At 40.4% G+C, this 21,314-nt stretch overlaps 1 protein-coding gene across 8 annotated transcripts in view; it reads right to left on the reverse strand.

The window, feature by feature from the left end:
• The window catches only part of CACNB2 (calcium voltage-gated channel auxiliary subunit beta 2), a 346,868-nt gene that overhangs the window by 76,626 nt on the left and 248,928 nt on the right, over nt 1-21,314 (reverse strand). The window lies entirely within an intron of this gene.

Raw genomic sequence — 21,314 nt, forward strand, 5'->3', positions numbered from 1 at the left:
AAGTGAGAGAGTTTACTAGATGAATTCTTAATTTCTCACCAGGTTTAAGTTACATTTTTTACTCAGTATGCTACTAGAATCACCTTCTTCATAATTCTTAATTCTAAAACAGAATGGTGTTTGATTTTATAATTACTTAAAAGTAGATTTCTAAATGTAAATTTAACTTCCTTGCTCAATGCCATGATTCTTCCAAGTACTACTCTTCTTTGGTGGGGGGAGGCAATTAGGTTTATTTATTTATTCTTAGAGGAGGTACTGGGGATTGAACCCAGGACCTTATGCATGCTAAGCATGCGCTCTACCACTTGAGCTATACCCTCCCTCTGTCCCAAGTATTATTGTTATAGCAACCTGACCACATAAATAATCATTCTTATTCTAGGGAAACTTCTGTTGTCCTTATACTAGGCACTTTCTGACAAGGAAATTCTGTTAACCATGGTGTTGTTAAATGATCACAGTGGAAATGTGTATATTAAATAGTTGGGACTATTTGTAATGCAGTGATTAAATATTTGATAGAAAAAATCTCAACTTCTCCTTCCCCTTCAACTATTAATATGTTAAATTCTTTACCAATTTATTAGGGAAATAAATCATCTGCAAAACTTGTGAGAGTCTATTTCAAAGGCAAGAAGCAATTAAAAAAATACTTTTAAATTTGAAAATTCGATTAGTTGAGGTGGTGAAGTTAAGGTGGGATTTTGTGAAGAGAGGAAAGCTGTACAATAAAGATGACTAGGACCGGAAGACACACACATAAGTTTTACTACAGCAGTGGCTCTCGAACATCAGTGCAGATTAAAATCTGCTGGAGGGTTTGTTAAAACACAAGGGCTGGGCCTCACCCCCAGAACTCCAGATTCAACAGACCTGGGCTGGGGCCCAAAGACTGACATTTGTAACAAGTTCCCAAGTGACGCTGATGCTACTGCACTGGGAGCCACACTTTGAGGACCACTGGACTGGAGAAAATATTAGGTAGAGGATAAACATCAGCTGAACCCCTGTTTTGATTTGACCTAAAAGGGAATATTACGAGGAAAGTAAAATTCAAGTATTGTTGAGTCATTTGACCAAAAAGCCCATGTGCACATGCAAAAGCCACACAATTTCTAATTTTCAAAAGAAAGCAAATTTCTTAAAAGTGTAGTTTATGATGAAGGAATGGAAAAGGAAAGGATGATTTTTTTCTTTCTCTGGAAGTTGCCTTTGGTTCACAACACAGGCTCTAATGAGCTTCTCACCAAAGTATGAATTTCTGTAACATCAAGGCCTGAATGTCATCCAAGGTGTGGAGGAAGTAGACTTGGCAGTCTCTGACTACGCCATCTCAGTCCCCTCACCGAGCCTGATGTCAGGGAGGGATACAGCGACGTTCATCTGCACCCATTATTGACACACTGGTACGTCTCCACAAGGTAGGCTCATCAGGGAATGACTGGACCCCACAAAAGCAGTCAGGGTATTGGTGGGGTTACAGGGAACCCTTCTGGTGAACAGAAATACAGAAATCTTACTAGGTAGAGAGTATCTCTGTTCCTAAGACCAGTCTTGATAACCTCCGTCATTGCAAAGATCAGTGTTAAGACAGTTTCTTGACATAATCATTGACTAGACTCTTCTCCTTCTTGAAAATGTGCTGCTACGTTTCTGCTTAGTGTTATTTATGGATGCCTGGGCTTGTTCCAGAAGAACTTAATTTACTGACATAGGAACAATCTAGCAAGATGGAAATTTTTACAGGGTGTTATGGCCTTAATGTTTGTGTCTCCCTGGATTTTACATGTTGAAATCCTAACCTCCAATGTGATGGTATTTGGAGGCGGGGCGTTTGGGAGGTGATTAGGTCATGAGGGTGGAGCTCTCATGAATGGGATTAGTGCCCTTATTGAAGAGACCCCAGAGAGCCGTCTCACCCTCTCTGTCCCAGACATTAAGGAAACAGCCACCTGCAACCCGGAAGAGGGTTCTCCCCAGAACCCAACCATGCTGACACCACGACCTCAGACTTCCAGCCTCCAGAACTGTGAGAAATAAATCTGTTGTGTATAAGCCAACTAGTCTATGGTATTTCATTACAGGACCCCAAACAGACTAAGGCACAAGAGTTGGAAATGGAGCACTGGGGGTGTGGAGGATGGGGGAGGTGAAAAGGTCAGATGTGAGTCTGGACCACCTCTTCTACCCTTGGAGATCTGAATTTATACAGCTGTTAAAAAGTTGAAATGAAAACCACAATAGATTATGAAGAACATGTAATGGTGTAACAGATGGGGCCCAACCTTGATGTTGACTGTGACATTGTGACCTGGTATTCTATTTGATATATAGAGGCCTTCAAAGGTCAAGGCAATGAAAATGGAGGTTTCTCTAGTGTGTCTGTATGTGTAGTGCTGATAGTGGACTAGGTGGCCACTGGTGGTTATGGGGAGCAAAAGTATTTCCTGGACAGATAGAGCTATGACAGAGGGCTGGCATACCTCATATACCTGGGTGGAGGGGACCATGGTGGGACGAGCTCTTACTTGTAAGAAGCCTCCCTCTTCTATGGGGGAAAAGCAATGAAAAAGATGGCCAAACATTTTCTGTAGGGGAAGAGGTGTTTTAGTGGATGAACATAGTTTGAAAGCCACTTGGTTTCTTGATAAATACCTAATCAAGAGAACTTCACATTAAACAAATTCTATTCAGCCTAGTTTAAAATAGCGCTCCATCAACATGACAGACTGGATGTATCTTGATCACAGAAGGACTACCATGACTGCATTGTCTGTGAAAACAATCTGAAAGCCGGGGGCAAGTGGGAACTTTTGGGTTTAAGTGGTTCAATAATGCTAGACCCACTAGAATGACTGTAAACCTTTTCTTAGAATTGCAAGTGGAAATTTGTAAGATTAAACTATCCAAATGGCTGTTTCTTTATGGCTTTTCTCACATCGAGTGGGCTGAGAGGCACGGAGAAATGGAGGAAATGCTCAAAGGTTCCAAATCCTACTCCTCCTTCAAATCACTGCCCTACACAAATCCCGCCCCCCAGCCCCACCGCACCCAAACTTAATCCAGGACACAAGTGATCTCGTCACTTGAACAGATTTTTATCACTTTTATGATTAAGATGGCAAAATTTGCCATTGATTGCCTGATTATGTGTTACAATAGCTGCTGGAATATATCCTACCTAATATGTTGATGTATCCGTTGTGATTCTTTCTCCCTTTATAAGAAAGAAAACGGGAGCATGGGAGGGTCCCTCTTGCACTGTTTCGCTCCCTCCTTTCGCTGAAGTGCTTTCTTCACAGGAAATGAGGAGCACCTGCTTGTGGGGTTCCCTTGCCACCCACACTCTATTTCAGCTGCAACCCTGGGTGAGCTGCCTCGTCACCAGATTCCTTATGTATTCTTTCTCAATAGTCACTCAAAGCACTGGTTTTTAGGTGACCAGGTAAAACACATCCAAAATATCTAGCAAGAAAACGAGTGAATGGATTCAGGGAAAGGATGCTTTCAGCCCTGGCTGTCTGTGGGCGTGGGGTAGGAGGAAGCGTTTCTTCCACTCAGACCCATAATTCAGTATCACTGTACCTTTCTTTTTTAAAAAGGACAGACATAAAGAGAAATGCAGCACACGGGTATGTTATAAACCATTCATCACTCAAGATTGTTGGAGTTGTGCATTCATAGCACAGTTCTGGGGGTTACAGGCTTCTTAATTTGAGCAGTACCAACACCCAAGAAACAGACCAAAAAAAAAAAAAAAAGCAAACATTTGATTTTCACACAGAAGAGAACTGGTGTCATTGAGCGGATGAAATGCACTCTGATGCCCCCGCCCTGCCCTTCCATTCTGCTGAGAAGGGGCTCTTTCTCAGGCTCTGGGTCTGCACTCTGGGCCATTGGTACCATTTTGTTTCCTGTTCCAAACCCTGGCACTGGAGGGTGACACTTCTGAGGGGCCCCTTCTCTATTCTCACTGGCCCGTGTCCTCCCACCACGTCCAGGTAACAGGAGCCCTGGAATGAGACAGTAAGATGGAGTGCAGCCCCTCAGATGCAGCGCAAAGCAAGTCCCTGGGGCTGGCGTTCTCCTCATCAGGCACTGGCTCCCGGGGAAGGGATCTGGCAAAAGGATAAGGGCAAGCCAAAGTGCCAAGTAAGCTCGGTGCGATGCTGTCAAGCTCCCCAGAGGCTGCCTGGATTCCATCCCTGGCTTCATCCTTTACTAATGATGTGAGCTTGGGAAAGTACTTAATTTCTCATTACCTCATTTCTTGAACTGTAAGGTGGGGATGATAATACCAACCTCATAGGGTCCCTGTGAGGATGACAGGAGTCAGTACATGCAAAGAGCTCTGGAAGTGCTTGCCCTTCACCTCAGACCACCTCTCCTGTCCCCTGTGACTCTGCCTGGGCTGAAACAGTAATTTAGTCTCATCTCATCAGTTTCCTCGTGACTTCCTGCAGTGGAGGCTGTGGGTTCTCTTACTCAGTTTCACTAAAGGAGTTTGGATGGTTTTTGCTGCCCTGATACCATCCCCGGACCACAGGACCCCACAGTCATGGCCCATCTCACCTAAGACCCCTTCCTCCACTTATGTCCTCTGTAGGGGACCAAAATATGCCTCCCCAAATATGCCACACTGGCAGAAGAGCTCTTTCGAGCTGGGAGTAAGTGAGAATCAACAGATACAGAAAAACACCTTCCTGGAGCTTCCGTTAAGTGACTAAAAGTAGAAACTGTGGAAAAATAGGGGCTACTGTAAGTCCCCTATTTCAAGGATGCTTTATGGCCATGAAGATGATGGAAAAGTTGGGGCCAACATGGACCTTCACAAACAAACCTTACTTCATTAGTTTCCCCCAGATACCGACCTTCTCACAATCTGTCATCCTAGAAACTCAAACTTCTCTTCCTCTGTCTTGTCACTTCTCGGACAACGTACTGTCCTTTTGTTAAGATGCTACATAAGCCCAGGTTCTAACCACCCCTTGGAGTCACTCTTCCTCAAGGTTTCCCCCATGTAAGGTGCACTGCACATGTTAATAAACAGTTTTTCTCTTATGAGTCTGTTTTTGTCAACTTCGTTTTACAGGACCCCAGCTGGAGAACCCAGGAGAGCAGAAGGAAGGAGAATTTTCCTCCCCAACACCCTCTTCCTTGATGGGTTCAGCACTGGGCTCAGAGCGTTTTCTTCCATCCTGTCCATCTTCACTGGCGTAACTTCAGTATCCACAGTGATAGCTTTCTGGATTCTAACACATATTCTTCAATTCCAGAAGCTGCCATCACTGGTTTACCCCTGCTTCAGATTTTTATGTGTCTTTATCCACTGTTTTTGCTTTCACTTCTGGTTATTTTCTGACAGAGATGTGTCTTTTCTCTTTTCTAAGGCTCTCCTTCCTCCTGCAACCTGGACTCCACCTTCTCCCTTCTGTAGAGCAGAGGTTCTCAGATTGTGGTCCCCAGATGAAGAGCATCAGCAGAGCATGGACTCTGACCCTCCCCCTTCATCACATCCATGCTCTGGATCACACTATTGTCTTTCGGCAGCATGAGAAGCTCCCCAGTAACATCTCAGCTTTTCAAAGGTTGACCCTTCACAGCTCAGCTATGATACCACCCCTTCTAGGCAGCTTCCTGACGCCCCAGTCATGAAATGTCACTGCTCCTTTTGAAATCCCATAGCACTGTGTTCACTGCACTTGGTCTACTGTCTTCAGAATACAGCAGTTAAGGACATAAACTCTCTCTCATACACATTTATCTCCCCCTGTACCTAATGTAATGCCCTGCTCTACATTAACCTGGATAATGAACAGGGATCAAATTACATTGATCTGTACCTAGAAAGAGGAATGTAATGCTCTTAAATTCAGAACCAATGAAACTGGAAACTCCTTTATCAAAATGTGGCCAGAACATGTGTGATGGAAAAGAAAATTTTCCTCGTGCTTCCTTTAAGTGCAAGTCTCTTTCAAAGTCTAAGTGCTGCAATTTTGTTAAATTGAGGCTCTGTTGCTCGCTGTAAACACCATGGTTCAAGATCAACTATCAGATGTAGTTATTTGCCTGGCATGCCAGCTGTAGACCATGTCCTCTCCAGCCCCTGAGAAGAATCAGACGGGTCCAGTTTCCCAATAAAACTTAACACTGAACTGAAAAATAATGGAATAATGTTAGCGTATTAGTTATTGCCAAAACTACCCTGGGCAGAGGTAAAACATACAAGTGATTCTTTTTTCCAACCTCATTACATGAGACACTTCTGACAAAGGAAAAAATTGTGACAAATTCAATGTTATATCCTAAAAAGCCACAAATACAATCAAAAACTTGGAATTAGTTCCACAACTGTTCTGAGTCTTTCCAAAGAAACAAAGGGTAAAACTGGTGAAACTTAGTAAAATGGTCAGATGAATGACCAAAAAGGTGTGCTCCTTTTGGCCTGTTTCTCATATTGTTTCCTCTTTGCTCCCTCCATTCATGATTCCCAATGCTGTGATCTTTCACCAATATTTCATCCAGTATAGTTGTTACTTTACCCTCCAAATATATACGTATTTACATATTTATATATTACACGCATCCTCTAAATGTATATCTATTCACACATTATTTACATATTACATACATCCTCTAAATATATATGTACTTACAGATATATGTATCTATATTTTACATATGTCAATAAATGTAAATACAAAGTGATGAGACGTAAGGAGAAAAGGAAGCTAATATTTTCTGAATTCTCACAATGACCAGCATAGTAGTCATTATTTCACAAAGCCCAGACAGCAGAGTGGATAAGTGCGATAACTCTGGGACTAAACACGTGGGCCCCCATCCTGCTTCCTTATTTACTAGCTGTGTGACCTTGAGCAAGTTCCTTAATAGTCCCCTGTATAAAACTGGAATACTAACAGTACCAATTTCTCGGAGTTATTACAAATATTAAATGAGATAAACTCTCTAAAGTCTTTAGAACAATGTTTGGCAATTGTAAGTTCTTTATATAAATATTCGTTAAACAGAAAATACAATCAATGCAGTGACTTGGTTGAGAACACACAGCTAAATGAAGGGGTAAAGCCTGGATTTCAATCCAGTCCTTCGGGGGAAAGTACTGCTTATAAATTAACGGCAGGAAAACAGAGGAGACTGACTCTAGCCCCCTGTCCTCTGAGGACATCCCTGTTACAAGTTCAATTGTGTCCCTCAAAATTCATATGGTGAAGTCCTAACCCACAGCACCTCAGAATGTGACCTAATTTGGAAAGTCTTTACAGAGGGAATCGAGTTACAATGAGGTCATTAGTGTGGGCCCTGATCCAATATGACTGGTGTCCTTATAAGAAGGGGAAATTTAAACACAGACACACAGAGAGAAGACGGCTGTCTACAAGCCAGAGAGAGAGGCCTGGCACAGACCCTTCCCTCACAGCCCTCAGAAGGAGCCCCCAGATTCTGCACCTGGTTGGCCAGCCCCAGCAGACAAACACCATGCCCCTCACCTGACCTCTGAGCCACTTCTTAGAGGTGATCGTTTTAGGCTGAGCTTCTCAACAACGTTTGTGGTCACAGGATGTATCAGTCTGCTCCAGCTGCTGTAACAAAATCCCATAGACTCGGGGGCTTAAACAATAGAGATTTATTTTCTCACATTTCTAGAAGCTGGAAGTACAAGATCAAGGCGGCAGCAGCCGGCTTTCTTCTAAGGCCTCTCTCCTTGGCTTGCAGATGGCTGTGTTCTTGCTGTGTCTTCACCTCAAGTGGTCGCCCCTCAGTCTGCGAGCATCTGTGTCCTCATCTCTTCACAAGGACATAAGTCTTATTAGATTAGGGCCCATCCTAAGGACCCGACTTTAACTTTATTTCTTTAAAGGTCCCGTCTCCAAATACTGTCACATTCAGAGATATATTTTGAGGTTAGGACTTCTACATGTGAATTTTGGGGTGGAGGGAATACAGTTCAGCCCATAACACAGGCTGTGGGTATATGAAGGCTCTAAGAGATAAAATAACTCACTCCCCACCTTTATTTACTTTACTGAAAGATTTGTGAGCAAAATGTTAAGCAATTTAACTGCTAAGTATCTGAAATATTTTTCTTTTAAATTATATTTTGGAGAAAAGGTACAGTTTACATGGGGTTTTAAAATAAAACATTTCACAAGAACTGTTTTAAAATAAAACATTTCACAAGTGGACTTGGCCCACTCTGTGTGTCCAAGTCCCCGCTGCTCCTCTGCTCATGTCCGTATATCAGATGGACAGGTCTGAATCACAGAGTAAGGGGCTAGGATCATCAGGGGCTCTCAAGGTAATGAAGAGGGGCTGCTTTGAGACAGGAGGGAAAGGGGCAGGGCACAACCATTAAAAGACTGAAACAGCAATTGAGGATAAGACATAAACTAGTTAGAACAAACTCAACCCAAAATGGCAGAGGATTTGACTTCCTACTTTGAGCCTCATTACATATTCATCATAACGTATTAGCATACCAAATGACACACCTAAGGCACCATGACAGTTCCAAGGCTGGCCATAAAAGGTCAAAAAGTGGATGCTGGCCCTGTTCCTGGAAATCTCTGCCTCTCCTCCAAAATAGTCAGAATAATCCTCCTACTATTGTTAGCCTATGAAATTACCCAGCCCATTAAAACTAACCACTCCCACATCTCAAGGTCTCTGTCACTCTCCAAGACAACCCCATCACCTGGGGCCTCTCCTGACTTCTGAGATGGCCTGCACTTTGTCTATGGAGTGTGTATCTCCCTGAATAAATCTACTTTTACTCACTCTTGAATTCTTTCCTATGTGAAGCCAAAGACCCTCACCTGGTGGGATATGTCCCAGGGATTTGCTCAAGACCTGGGACATGACCATCCTCTAGCCCCATTTTCCTGCAACAATTTTCCAGGGGCTGGGCTAGCAAACTGCATACATGAGGGGAAGCATCCAGTTAGATCCCTGCACCCATGTGGGGAAGAGAACACTCTCTTCTGATGTTATACTGAATTGTCTTTGAAGGATAAAGAGCAGGTTCATTCTCACCAGAACAATATTTATTCAAATTAGTTGATGCTCTTCAAGACCACCTGGGGAGCTGGGTCTACACCTTCCCCTTTAGCTGTTCAGGAAACACAGCAAAACAACAACAAACTATAGCAGGAGCTCAGCAGAGACCCACAATGTGCCTCAAAGGCTCCTTGTTGCTCCCACTGGCCCCGTGTGTGACATCTCTGCTTCTCAGAGGCCTCGGGGGTCACCTAGTCAGCCTGACAATGAGCCTTGGGGACTCCAGGTCAGCACTGACAGCCACCATCACTGTGCCTCTCACCTGGAAATGCCTTCTTCCTACAGTTCCACTGGGATGCTGGCTAACTTGACACTGACTGCACAGACTCATTGATTTCACTCTGAATTTAGCACCTTTTATGACTCAGCCACTCCACTGGAGACACAAACATAAACAAAGCCTACTTCATACCCTTACAGACTCCACCATCAGGTTAAATGAAGGCTAAAGTAAAATAAAAAATGGCTGAAAATAGAATTAAGATTTGCTGAGCCCTGAAGTTGCAGGAACTGTATATATATATAGTTCAGCTTTTCAATATTCCTCATGACATTTAGTTCTCAGAGAAGTATCATCATTTTCATTTTATGCACAAGAAAATGGCGTCTCAGATGACCCTACCTGAGATAAAAGAGCGAGCCAGATTCGAAACAGGAGTGTCTACCACCAAGGGCAGGCCCCTTCTGCTACCTCACATTGGTTTCGTCTGCCCATGTCATTCAGGGAACTAGTTTTCCAGCCATGGAATGTTCTAGAAGAAATGGGTGACTAGCCTAAAAGTACTCAGAAAACAACAACTGCTAGGAGCCAACAAATGCTGATGAACAACAAATCTCATTAAGCATGACTTACTCTCTTTTTGAACGATTACTCAGTTGGTAGATCAAGGAACAAAGTAAGCAGAGTCTGGACAACTAGCTAGCTGTCTGAGCCCTTTCCTGCTTCTGCACTTGCTTCCAACCCACAGGCTTCCCCACAAAACAGTCAGTGCTTTTCTTTCTTTCTTCCCTCCCTTCCTCTCCCTCTCTCTTTCCTTCTCTCTTAAGATTCAGGATTTAAATCTTGCTCAACATCTCCCACGGGATCCCCCAACATTCCCTGGATAGTCTGGAGGCTTCCCCATGGCCTGCAAGTCCTTGCGGGATCTGTGACCTGCCTGCCCTTCCCTGGGTTCAGAGGCACTGGGTCTCTGGCTGATCCTAGCATGGGCTTCAGAATCTTTGCCTTTGTTGTTCCCTCTGCCCAGAACTCTCTGTCCTCCAAATACTCCACACACCCTCATGCTGGCCAGGTTTCTGCCAAAACACCACCTGAGCCTCAGAGAAGCTCTTTGTGATCATTCCCCAAACTGCTCACCCTCTTGCCCTTCTGAATTTGGTTTTCAGCATTGCCCACCACATCACATTCAGTATGTCTCTGTGTGTGTGTGTGGCCCGCTTGCCCCACTAGACCACACTCCCCCTGAGGGCAGGGGCTTTGTTTCATTAACTGCTATTCCTGGTGACCGGGATGGGGCTTGGCACCCATGGAGCCGAATGAATGAGTAAATGAATGAATGAATGAGTACAGACTTCGGTCAAGCATCAGATGAGACCTCTTATCGTGGAGAAGCAAATAGAATTTGAATAACTGAATAATCATTAAGCTGATTTATAACTGTAAAAACAACAGAACCTCAAGGATCCTAATTCATGGTGTGATAATCTGAAGAGATCATTTAGAGCATGATTTTGAAGGTGGTAATGAGAGGTTAGGGACCTAGGTCCCCAGAAGAAAGCAATACAGAGTAACTGGAGTGGACCGGGGGAGCAGGTATCAAATTATACCTTGGGATCAAAACCTGCTACTCCAACATATGCCTCTCTGGCCTAAGGATTATTTTCATGAAGACAATTCAGCATCAGCAGGTGCAGGAAGAGTTCTCTACTTGCTCCTTCTCTGCCCAAACCCAGGGCATAATTTTCCTGGTGAAGGTGTCTTCTTCTCCCAAACCAGGAACAGGAGAGAAACTCATCCCCAAAGGTAGAGACTTGGCACCAAGATGAGTCTGCACAAGCAAACGTTACTAAAATTGCCCTCACATTCTGCTCCTGTCCCCTATATATTTCCTAGTCACCTCCTCATATTTCATGTGGAGCCCAAACTCCCTTTCCTTGGTTGAAAATGGTACAAAATGGTACAAAACCCTGGAGTCTAACCACTTCTTTGAGTCTTTTCTGTGAACTCTCCTGCACGTGAAATTAATAAAATTTTATGCCTTTTCTCCTTTAATCTGTCTTTTACTAGTTTAATTTGCAGGTCCCCAGAGAATGACCGTAAGAGGGTAGAGGACAAGTTTTTCCTCCCCAACAACATTCACGTCACCACCAATCCACGTGCTTTCCATGTCCAAGCTATTTAGTGCTTGGCCAGATCACAACTAAAGTATTTCATTCAGTGTGTGCTCTACTTTGTAGGAGTCATGTTTATAGCACACTTAACAGGAGGAATCAGCATAAGGGCACAAAAATAAGTCATATGAGGACTTGGGGACTTTTAGCCTGGGAAAGAAAAGGTCTAAAGAAGGAGGTGATCCATACTCCTCAGGCCCACAGGGGACAGAACTGGGATCAAAGAGTTGATGGTAAAAACAAGATAGAATTCATCATATATGAATCAGAACTCTCCAACAGCTGTTGGCAGAGGACATTGGCTTCTGGCCAAGAGAGGAAGAGATGGCCTTTTGGAGAGATGTGGTGCAGGACTGCAGATAGGTGACTGGCCTGGATCATGATGGAAGGTACACAGTGTAAACACAAGCAGTGCACAGGTGGTAAGGGATGGTGGGGTCTCAGCTAACACCACAAATCTGGGAATCAGGTCCCTTAACATGAAAAACAAGGTGGATTTAATGAACGGTTGGGAGACTCAAGGTTCAGAGGCAAAGGCTCAGGATGCTTTAGTGGTGTTTGGAGTTTTGAAAGAACATAGAACTTATATCATCACATTTTGAAAATAGAATTTAAAATAATTAGACATTCACTCATTATAGTTTAGTGCTGCTCTACTGAGAAGTCAGTTTTAATAAATTTTCATGTTACTTCTATGTCACTTTCTCTTGATTATACAAACCCTTTTTAAAATCTAGTACTAAGTAATTTTCTATGATTTTGGAGTTTTGAGGCAACTACTGAATATGTCTGATATTGATTTCTAGGAAGAAATATTTATTTGGTCTTCATCCCAGTTCCAAACACAGAGCTCCTGAAACCCACAGAATTTTCTAAGTGAAGAGGAACAATGGTGTCTTTTTTATGTTAATAAAATGACTTACAGAAAGCCCAGGTAATCTAAGGATAGGGGCTAGCTGTCAAGGGAAACCAACCAGGTGATCGGAGGGTTGGAATTTTTAGTCCCTCTCCCCCTGACCACCAGGTAGAGGAGGGGGAGCTGGGGATCAAATTCAAAAACCGATGGCTAGTGAGTTCATTGATCATGCCTCTGTAATAAAGCCTCCATAAAACCCCAAAAGAATGAGGCTGGGAGCATTTTTGGGTTGGTGAACACGGGGGGCGGGGGGTTCTGGGAGAGAGGAGCACTTCGAGAGAGCGTGGTAAATTTCCCCATCCTCCCCCTATCCTTTGCTCTCTGCATCTTTTCTATCTGGCTGCTCCTGAGTTGTATCTTATTATAATAAACTGGTGGTCTAGCAAGTCAACTATTTCAAATGAATCAAACTTGAGGAGAGGGTCATGGGAAACTCTGCCCCACAGCCGGTTGGTCAGAAGCACAGGTGACAACCTGGACTTTTATCAACTAGCATCTGATGTAAAGGGGGTTGTGGAGTCTTGTAGGACTGAGCCCTTAACCTGGCGGATCTGATACTGTCTCCAGGCAAATAGTGTCACAACTGATTTAACTGCTTGGTGGTGTTGAAACACACACACACACACACACACACACACACACACACACACACACACACACACACACACACATACTGGAATGCCCCAATAGAATGAGATTCCACATGTAAGATGATCTCACATCTTACCAGTGACAAATTGAAACTTTTCTGGCCAACTCTTAGGGTCACAAAAGACAGTCAAATGCTGCAACAGAGACTAGGTGGTCCCTAAGCCCCGCTTTCTTCCTCCAGATATGAACAGCTACATTTGGAGCCTTCCTTGCAGTTAGGTTGAGCCCAGGTGACTGAGTTTTAGCCAGGGGATTATGGGTGGCATTGATGCCTGCCATTTTCCACCCCAGCAGCAAAGCAACTCATGTAGTCTTCCGTGTTGTTTCCCTTTCTTTATAGCAGGTCTCGAGGCCATGTGTTAAAGATGGCAGTACTGTGAAATAGACAGTCTTTACGCCCAAGCCAGTGCTTGGAGGAGAGCCACTCACTGGGTGTTGGACTGAGACATACATGAGAAATTAATCCTTACTGGGTTAACCAATAAGATATCTAGGCTTGTTTGTTACAGCAGATAGCATTACTTGTCCCAACAGAAATGTCTACTTAAAATTTAGTTATACATAACACTATTTAAATATCACATTATATACATATAATTATACTACCATAAAAATAGTCCTCTTTCTAAGCCCTTACTCAGATTTCATAAAACAATTTTCTGTAAACTTTTCACCTGTTTCACGGCCATCAGTGGAGACACAGACTCATCTAACCTCTTTCCAGAGGAAACTTCCATTCAAGTTGTGGGAAACAATACTTTTTGGAATCCTTCAGTTCAACCATCGCCCATAATTACCATTGTGAGGTCATATTCCCAGAAACACATGTTAAATTTCCATTTCAATTTTTAAGTCAAATTTATCAAGTGACTTTGGTGACACCCCCAAATAAGATGGATTCAGGCCAATGTAACCTCAGTAAACAATCCATTGTTGCAGAAAATAAAGTAATTGAGAATGTGCTCCCTGCACCAGGAGGGAGAACGGTTCAAATATATGGTGACTGTCTCTTTGCTGAGGAATAATTTTCTGGGAAGAAGTTTCATCTTCCATCCAGGCACATGGGATAATCTTTGGGAAATTTATATTCCTGAACATTCATTTTTGCATATTCTCTTTCTAAGTGCACGCGGAAAAAATAAACACGAGTTATTTTTGCTCCATTGTATAAGCTCATTTGGTTTCGGCATTTACATGGAGTGGGAACCTAGCTATGTTTTGTATATAGAAGAATCTCTGAATGTTTTCTTAGGTGCCTTTGTGTTTAAAAAAATACCAAATATACTTCACAAGCAATAGTACTTCTGATTATAAAGCCACGTATGTCGGAGAGAATTAATTCACACATCTATAAGGTGTAAGGAGCCCTCTCAAGGACCAATTTTTACCCACAAAACACGTTCTAACTTTTATTTACTGGTAGGTGCCAGGCAAGAGGAGTGTGGTAATGATTAACAGAGAGGAAACAGTACTTTTCTGATTCGGTGATTAGTTTTTATTCATTTATTAATTAGTCTCTGCTTTGTTCACTGTGAATAAATTATTCCAGAAGTTTCAGATTTATACTTAACTGCCACAATTGCTGGCTTAGCAAAGCGTGCTTGAAATGGCTTCTAAGATTTGTTCAAATTTGAAATTAAACAGATAATTGTAAGCCTCTCTGTCAAAGAGGGCAAAACTCTTTTTATTGGTCAACTAACCATTAATGCACATAAAATTTAAATTAACTCACTATCTTTGTCTTATTCTTAGTGAACCTGGCTTAAGAATTTTCAAGGTAATAAATATCTAACTGAATTCTTTTTAAAACACTTCAATATTCATTTTTATTCTGAAATACTCTTTTTTATTAACCTTATTGATTCTCTAAAAATTATCTAAAAACACTCTAGATTTTTATGGTGCTTAAAAAAAGTTATCCTACTCGCAAGGCCTGATCCACGTGACTAGGGCTAGTGTTCTGGGCTCACTGATGCTATGGGTTCTCCAAACAGGACCAGAATTTGTTGGGCTCCAAGTAGAATCTCGATAATTTTGACATGTGTTGGCATCACATGTACATATATGTACCCACTAAAACCCCAAATTTCAGGATAGGTAAATCTATTGAAAAATTTGGGGGGAAGTAGTCAAAAATCTATCTGGTGGTTTTTCTTAGCTTTCTTTCCCTCAAAGACTGAGGCAAAGGGGTGCTAACTGAGAAGGGCTTTAGGAAGAAAAAAACAAGGACCCTACTCCTCCACGCAGATGCTTTAGTGTCAAATCAGGTGGATTTTCATGGTTTTTAAACAAAATGTTGTGTTGGCATCTCTATTGCCAAGTCAGCTCTATGACTTTACCCATACTATTCTATAGATCAAAGGACATGGACACCTGGTAATTTTATTTACAGAACTCCTGCCAGCAAGGAACCTGGTTGGATCTCCCCAATGAAAGGCACTTGTGTGAGATGTAGAAGGCAAGAGAGAAACCGTATTACTGCTCTACCATCAATAGTCAAGAGAGCTTCCGGTAAAACAGGCCTGAAGTTCACAAAGTGTGGTTCAGGAACCCCAGAAGTCCCTGAGACCCTCCTGGGGAGTCCACAGGTCAAAACTGTTTTCCTAATCACACTAAGACAGTATTTGCCTTTTCACACTTTCATTCTCTCCTGACTGTACAGTGGAATTTTCCAGAGGTTACATAAGCAGGGATGACTTCATGGCTCTGATGGCTCAGGGAATGGAATGTACCTGTGTATTCCTGTGGTTTAAATGTTTCTTTTAGTTTCTAATGCAATGGGTATCAGTAGATGTCACCTATGTAAACAAAAGTTCTCTGAGGTGCACAATTATATTTTAAGAGCATAAGGGAGTCAGGAGACCAAGGAGTCTGAGGAATGCTGTTCTGGGGCTAACTCCTGAGACCACCCTCTTGGTGCCTCGGGCAGCTGCGATGATCAGCGGTGATTTTCTGTAACTTCAGCAACTTCTTAATCCCCTCCAAAGCTACAGGCACACCTGAGAACTTGTAGCTTTCTCTGACCTCATTTCTTCAGTCCCTTTACATTTCGTCAACTTCTGATTCCCTGAATTCATTTTTCCCCTCCATGAAATATTCAAAGTGGTTTTTGTTTGCTTGCTCAAACCATGACAGGATTGAACTGATGGTGCTCAATACAAGATACCATGAATTCACTTTTAATAAATCTTAAAAAATCATACCATGTAGGAAATCTTGGATTAGAAGAACCTCCCTGAAACCATTTCCCATTCAAGTTGATGGCCCACCCTCTCAGTGTTCTCTGTTTCCAAATGGTTATTCTGTATTAAACATGCTATAGGCCTTTCAGAAAAAGCTCAGAATTAATCGAGAAGCTTTACAGGCAACTCTACCATAGTTCCTGGTGAAATGGATATAAATATGGTAACACAGTTTGTTATAACACAATATTTATTTATTTCCCCACTTGTTCCATGCAACTAAAAAAACAAACATATGATTAAAGACAACAGTTTTGATTATGGGGGCAGAAAAAAAATCAAGGTTAGAACGTTTCAAATTTGCCTTAACAAATTTATTCTTCCTAGTGCATCATGTTTATATATGTCTAAAAGTTTAACCCCAATTATCACTCACAGCCCATCATCTGATTACACCTGTCATTTGCACAAGAAAAGGCTTTTATTTGCTTCTGAATACCAGCCAGCATCACCATACACAGATTTTTAGACATTCTTACCACTCTTGACCCATTTTCTGATAAACCAGCTGAATTCAAACAAAGCTGCTGAGTTGCAGAAACAATAGCTTTTTTTTTTTTAAACAAGCTTGGTCTTGGTCAGCATGAGGATACTACCAAGAGAAATCTGCATAGTGAAGGCTTTGATGCTTAATTCATCACCTGGTTTCTACTAAACTGAGTTATGAGAAATGTTGGGTAACTTTACAAAATAGATATTGGTCACTGGGGTCTCTAATCCAGTTATACTAAACTGCTTGCTGTTACTAAAACAAATCTTCCTCCCTTCTGCTGTTGGAAGCATGCTGGCCCCCTTGCATGAAATATCCTATCTTGACCATCTTTGTATTTATCTGCAGCACTGCACATTGCCTAGTAACAAATAGGCTCTCAAATAAACACACATACACATACACAGGCACATACACACATACGCAGGCACATACACACATATGTGTGTGTTTGCATATATATTTATATTTTAATGAATAAATAGTATTACCTAAACAGTTAACATTCTAGTTGGGTCAAAAATAACAAGAACAGCATCAAGTAGCCCAAAGGGAAGAAGTGTTTGGACAGTAAATTAGGAACTGACGCAGGTCATCTGTCTTTTTTCTCAGTGGGGTTAAAACACCTATTTTGGCTGCATTCCCTGTTGCTTTTGAAATATACCACCAATGAATTTCTTCTTCTGAGAGACTTCTGAAATGTTGCTTTTGAAAACTTAGTTTTATAGTTTTGCTTTTAACAGTTGTCCTGAGGCCTGAATAGTGTATAATTACACATACACAGTGCAATTTGCTAAGTTTTAACTTTATGCAACAACCACAATCAAGATAATGAAGGTGTCAGGTTATCAGGAGGGGCAAAAGAAAAAAGGAAGACAAAGGAGACAGAGGAGACTTCTGGGAGTGACAAATATGCTCAGTGCCTTACTTAAAATTTTAAATCTTACTTCAAATAGAATATATGTGGTATTTTTGTTCCAACTGGCTAGTTTCGGAGTCAAGGGAAAGTCTTAGTGAGTAGCTTGACATTTTAGATGATTAAAAAGAGTTTTCATTTTTTCACGAGGCTTAGCATCACATCACTATTTGTAAAATGAATCTATTCTCCCTTAAAAAGATAAATAATGGCCTCATGACAGATACATGTTTGTAGGAAGGAGATGCTATGGGGTTAGCAAAAATATCCTTGGGGCTTAATCCATTTTATTTCTTGACTTTTATTAGATGCATGAATAAGTCATTTCATCTCAGGTAATTTCCTTGATTCTTTTGCTTTTTCAAGGAGCAAGATATTGCTATTTGTATGTAAGGCTTTTATGCAAAGGGAGAAAACATGGTTAGCTCTTTATTTGGTATATCATGGTTTATCAGAAGAAAAGCCCGTGTTTAAGTTGACATTTTCACTAACTCCTCTGAAGTACTTTCTCGATTTAAATAGAATATATTTGGTCTTAGAAGCAGTAACCATAGGAAAAGGCAACACAAGTTTTTTAGGCAGTGCTGAGAAGTTTATCAGAAGAGCTCAGGACCTGCTGTAGGCTTCAGGAGAAAAAGAGATTCCTTCTGTTCCCCACAAATAAATGTAAATGGATGGGAAGGCAAACCGGACAGTTACTGTGTGTTGTGAAAAATATACAAAATCTCAGAAAAGGACACATCTATGTATAAACATAAATGTACGAGCATCTGACCAAACCTAAATATAAATGATTAAGAGATTATCGACTTAAATTCTCCATTGGGTTGACCTGAAATACAAATGTATAAACACAAAAGTGTTTATAAACACATGGGGATAAAGAGGAATTGAATCCATATGTACTAAGCACACTTTTCCCAGCTCACTGACAGATCAGAATCACATCTCTTCTCAGTCATTTCTCTTTGGAAACATGTCTCAACAATGCAAATCACAAATCACAACATTTCCTAATACCCAGTCCCTGTTGAGGCACTGAACTCTAAATACTTTTGGAAGCTGACCAGCAACCACTAAAAACAAAACAAAAAACCCCAAAACCACACACACACACACAAAATACACAAAAAAACACAAATCCTTCTGTATAATTTTAGTCAAAGAGGATTGGGAGAAAAAAAGCCTCTCTCACTTCCCTTCCGTCCACACATCACTGAAAAACAACATGCAAATATCCTGCGTGACCATGAAGCACTGCGACAGGTGTATGCACTTAGTCTCCCTCTGTCTTATTATCAAGCAGGCTTGATACCTGTTCCGATTAGATCCAACCTACTTAAGAAACAGTTTCTTTTTCCCTATTATTTTGGGCAATATAATCCTTTTAAAATATATTCTTGATTTTCTGTTTAACTAGGTAGGTAAATTATAAAATAAATAGGAAATTTTATCAAAATTCAGATACAATAAGGTAGCATTTCTCCCAAGTATGGCAATGAGGCACACTGAATATTTTGAACAACTTTTCCACCAAAGAACTGCTAACAAAACTGGATTCATTATTATTATTATTATTTAACTTTTCTGAGATAATGGTTGAGAATTTTCCAGTGTTGGCAGAATACTCAAGTCCTCAGATGTAGAGATGCAGTGAAACCCAATATAATTACAAAAAAAAAAAAAAAAAAAAAAAAAAGAACTCGGCACCTTGACAGAGAATAGTGAAACCGCAGAACACCGAAGACAGAGAGAAGATCTGAGAGCTAGCAGAGAGAGAGTGCGTACAAAGAATTTATGTTCACCCTGAGAACCAACTCAATAGCCAGAAGTCAAAAGATGATAAAATATCATCATCTAAGTGCTAGGAAATATATCAACTTAAAATTGTTTTCAAGCAAAACTGTCTTTCATAAATGAGTTTTTTTTTCTTTCAGACAAACAAAGAGAATTCTCCATCAAGAATGCTCCCATGAAAGAAACTTCGAAATGATAAACTTCAGGAATAACAATGGTACCAGAAAGAACTCCTGATGTCTGAAAGAAATAATGAGCAAAGGCAGGAGTAATGAAATGAATAAGTGAAAACAGATATAGATTTGTTTTTAAAAGAAAAAAAATGACCAGCAAAAATACGTCAGGAAGGAGTTATCAGGCTTAAATGTTCTACAGTCCTTATACTGACCAAAAGGAGGCTTAAATTACTGATTAACTTTAGATTAAGAATTCATGCTGAAATTTCCAAGGTAGTCACTAAAACACAGAACTATAATGTATAACTTCCAAACTAGTAAGGAGTAAAAACAGACTTAAAAAAGAAATTCAATCATTCCAAAAGAAAGAAAAAATACTGAGATGGGAGATATTAAAAAAAGAAAGAAAGAAAGAAAGAAACTGGAACATATTAAAAGTACAAAGTAAAGGTTGTAGTGCAAAATAAGTACAAATATGTATAATCTCAATCAATGTAAGAAGATTAATTGCTACATTTTATTAAAAAATTTTTCCATGTCTTTTAAAAAAATTGAAGTATAGTTGTTTACAATGTTGTGTCAATTTCTGGTGTACAGCATAATGTTTCTAATTGCTATGTTTTGAAAGGACAAAAAATATCATGTTGAACGAGACAAAAAACACTGAGCCATGTCCCATTTGAAACAGACAAACCTAAAATCAAAGGACAGAGAAAGGACAACAGTAAGATAATGTGTATACACTTGGGAATTAGGATATTTCTAAATAACTCTCATCTCCAAATAAGAAATCAAAATGAAAATACTTAGAATTGAACAATAATGAAATGCTACATATCACCATTTGTGTAATGCAGAAAACATAATCCTTAAAAAGAAATGTAAAAACATAGATGATTAAGAGTATGAGAAATAATGAAATAAGTGCCTCACTTGAATGAAAAACAGAAAAAGAAATTACAAGGAGGCAGCCGTTCACCTGAGCCTGCCCGCTCTCCCCTGAGAGTGTACTATCTATCCTTTAATAAATCCTCACTTAACCTTAAAAAAAAAAAAAAAGAAATTACAAGGAAATTTTTTTTCAAAAGGAAGAAGTTAATGAAATCAGAAACTAAATTTTATTCTTGGAAAATGGTAATCAGATAAATACTAGTAAAATTAATCAAGTAAAAAATTGAAAGAAAAAAGAAAATGTTACTATAGATACTACAAAGATAAATGAGATGAGAATATTATGAAGATGTTGATGATTAAAATATCTGACAATATAATGAGGAAAAAGAATAAGTTTTTTTAAGAAAAGACAGATTAATTTTCATTAGAAAGATATTCTATAATAATCAAAAAATTTGAATCAAGAGTTTAAAAAATCTTCCCATCAAAAAACAAAAACCACAGCATGTTTAGGAATTTTCCCACTGAGTTCTTGAAAATATTCAGGGAAGAAATAATCAAAATATAACATAAATGCTTCCAGGGGGAGAGAAATTTAAAAAAAAAAACCCAATTTCATTAGGGTAACAAACTTCAATCTCAAATCACATAATAACAGTACAAAACAGGGAAAATCAGAGGCTAGTTTCCCTTGCAACCACACATACAAAAAATACACACACACCCCTTGAAAAGATAAATCCAGCAAAATATTAAAATG

This window comes from Vicugna pacos, chromosome 35 (genome assembly GCF_048564905.1).
Source record: "Vicugna pacos chromosome 35, VicPac4, whole genome shotgun sequence".
NCBI lineage: Eukaryota > Metazoa > Chordata > Mammalia > Artiodactyla > Camelidae > Vicugna > Vicugna pacos.